The 3,332-nt window shown below is 40.1% G+C and overlaps 1 pseudogene; it reads left to right on the top strand.

The window, feature by feature from the left end:
- The first annotated feature begins 1,994 nt into the window (after positions 1–1,994).
- Positions 1,995–2,514, top strand: LOC114210058 (flotillin-1-like; annotated as a pseudogene).
- Positions 2,515–3,332: the final 818 nt, after the last annotated feature.

Here is a 3,332-nt window from a genome sequence, read left to right as displayed (position 1 = left end):
TATTTTACCTAAAAGTCTTATTAAATAAGAGTGAGTTTCTTTTCTTCTTAGTTCTAGCATTTGGTTCCTAATAAAAAATAATGTCACATCTTAATTTTTTTTCTTATACCATAGCATACATTGTCTCTAATGTATTTTATATTTAGCCTCTTATTGTGTAAATCATAAGCACAATATTGAAAAAATATTGTATTTGTTCTAGTGTAGCCAATACTGCATTTTTATTACTCTTATTATTGCTAATGTTATTGTTACTAACTTCTGACCACCAAGAAAGGAAGCTCAATCAAATGGTGAGTAATTAAAATGCCTTCCCAGCTTGACCCAATCTAATCAACCCCAGGACCAAATGTCCACATTTTCTTTGAAGTAAACCGTATTGAGTTAGAATTGAGCCACAGTACTGTGCTGTAATATTTTGGCCCCTGATTAAATTCACAGCATCTTCCTTGCCACAGGAAAAGTTTAGTCATATATTGACTGAAAGTGGGGCAAAAAAAGTCCCAGTGTGGGCTATTATCTGATCTATTATGATGGCAGGTCTTTTGTTAAAAGTTGATTTGTAGGCTAATTTGGAAATTGTTAGAATGTATTATTTCTGCATGTTATCCAAAAGCGGCCTCGGGCTATTGGAAATTATGGTAGCATAATTATTATCACAGGGAGCTATATTTTGTTTGCCTGAATTCTGTTTCTGGCTATTTTGTGGATATTCAAATTAGTGTCATTTCTGCTATCAAATAACACATGTGGATATTTTTGTGTCAATAAAAAGGCAAAACAATGATTATTAAATGACCAAGTTATTTGATCAATAGGCATTCATATTATTGGGACCACAGAAATCATAATATGATAATACACTTTGATTTTTCTGGTTTAAATAAATGCCCTTAATGACTTTCATAATTTCAATCACTATAGATATCTATCTGTTCCATTAGTAAGTGTAGGTGCAGGAAACTCCCAGTACACATTACTCTGTAGTATCCCAACCCCTTAGTACCTACTCATGGGTTTTTTGCTTGTTTTGGTAATAGCAGATACTGCAATAAACATATAAAAATGATGTATTTATAATATAGTTAGCGGATAGAAATTTTGAATAAAAGAAGTATCAGTTTAATGTCTTCCCACTTAACCTATTATTCCAAAGAAAAATTTCTAGACCCCAAAGATCATAACCAGTTATGAACAAGAGAACAATGTTTTATATTAATTACCTCTCAAGTACTATTTCTAAGATGTGTAGCATAGCCTCTGCATATGAAATCAATAAACTTAAAAGATTAATCTTCCTTTCTCATTGACTACCTTCATCTGCTTTTTGACTTCTATTTTTTTAGATTGGAGTAATTACTCCTGATTTTTATGAGGTTGTGCTAATTATATACAAAAGTTCATTATAATTATCATCAATTAATGATCTGTCCTGGCCCCTTCAAATCCACTACTGTTACACATTGTCAGGACTGACAGCCTTCCCTATACCAGATGAGTATAGAGAGAGGAGGGGTATGGGTTTTTTCATTCTGAAAGGTGTGGTTATTTTATATAAAGGTACAAAGAAAGAATGAAAAACAGATCGTTTTTATTGTGGAAGGTTTATTGTGTTATTGTGGAAGGTTTTTCTCCTACACTAAACTGAAACAAAGAAAACTAAAATGTGGTGATTTCTTTAACACATGGAATGTCCAAAATATAATTTAGTACCCCAATTGAGGTATAAAGAGTATTCATTTCACTGGATTAAACAGTAATCTACTGAACTGTCACAAGAAAGCCTCCTTGACTGAATTAAAAAGAAAGACATAAACACAAAAAATTGAGATTAGTTAAATTAAGTCGCTTCTAGTTACAAGGAAAAGAAAAACTGAAAAAGTAATGTGAGAAAGGGGATTTATTGCCTGGAACAAAACAATGAGAAGAAAGAGACTTTTTTTTTTTTATTACAATAACAACAGCCACTTGTGAATTCTTTAAGACCTACTGGCATGGTTAGTTACACCCTGAAGGACAGTCACAATAATCAACACTATTTGCACTCCTTGGGAAAGGTTCCAACAGCTCAAGTCCAAAAATTACTGGGATTGCGGGCATCGGAGGCCAAGAGAGATTCTGGGATCCAGGAGGCCACGACCAAGCAGGAAAAGGCTCAGTACCCGAGTGGCGTGAAGACGGCCAGGGTGCAGAGGGACTACTAGTGAAGAAGGCCACATTTGACATTGAGGTCCATAGGAGACCGGCATAGGCTGAGCTGCCTATCAGCAGCTTCAGGTGGCCAAGGCTAAGGAGATCAAGGAGTAGCAGGTACAAGAGTGGGTGGTGGAGCAGGCCCACCAGGTGGCAGTGCAGGAGCAGGAAATAACCCCAGAAAAAGGGCTGGAGGAAGCCCTCAGAAGACTAGCACTACAAGCTGGAGCCCTCGCCAAAGCAGAGAAGTCCCAGGTGATTATGCAGCCAGAGGTGGAAGATCAGTGTGCGAATATGCGAGAAATCCAAAGCCTTTGCTAGAGAAGCAGGAGACCCTGGGGGCGCCTGGGTGCCTGAGTTGGTTGTGTCCTACTCTCGATTCTGGGTTAGAGTCATGAGCTCAGGTTTGTAAGATCGAGCCTCCTATTGAGCCCGCTTTGGACTCTGTGCTGGGCATGGAGCCTGCTTAAGATTCTCTCTGCCCCCGCCCGCCTCTCTAAAATAAGTAAATAAATAAGAAGCAGGAGAGCTGGGTGGAGGCTGAACAGACAGCCAAGAAGGCAAAAGCATTCCAGTTGTACCAGGAAGCAGCTCAGCTGGACATGCAGCTAGAGGAGCTTCCCCAGGTGGCACAGGGGATCAGTAGTCCCTTGACCTTAGCCAATAAGATCACACTGGTGTCCAGTGGAAGCAGGGGCTGTAGGGATTGGCCAAAATGCCCCAGGAAGCAGCAGACATCCTAAGCTGCCTCCTTGAGAACATGCAGAGATGCACAGACCTAAAGCATCCCAGGTGAACCACAAGCTTCTGCCAACAGCCTGAACCCTCGACATTCCCTGATGCTTAGCTCCATGGTTCAAGTGGCCTGAATCATCCCCACGTTGCATAGACTTCAGTGGCCTACTGAGCATGTTCTTTGACGGTGGGGATCCACGCATCATGTCTCTTTGCCAAATAATCTGTACCTTGCCTTGGAAAGGAAGGGTGGTTCTCCTTCCACCCTTACATGGCAAAGGTGGCCAGTCCCCCTGGGGTCCCATGCCAGTCTTCTGATTATCCGATTCCACCCCCAACTTACTTAACTTCCTAATTAAATTCGACTGTCTGAGCCTGTTGTCTAGAATTCTTTCCTGACCATG

Source organism: Eumetopias jubatus, unplaced genomic scaffold, assembly GCF_037043125.1.
Source record: "Eumetopias jubatus isolate StellerSeaLion01/CBP00866 unplaced genomic scaffold, mEumJub1_p1.0 scaffold_3, whole genome shotgun sequence".
NCBI lineage: Eukaryota > Metazoa > Chordata > Mammalia > Carnivora > Otariidae > Eumetopias > Eumetopias jubatus.
This window is presented reverse-complemented; position numbering and strand designations above follow the sequence as displayed.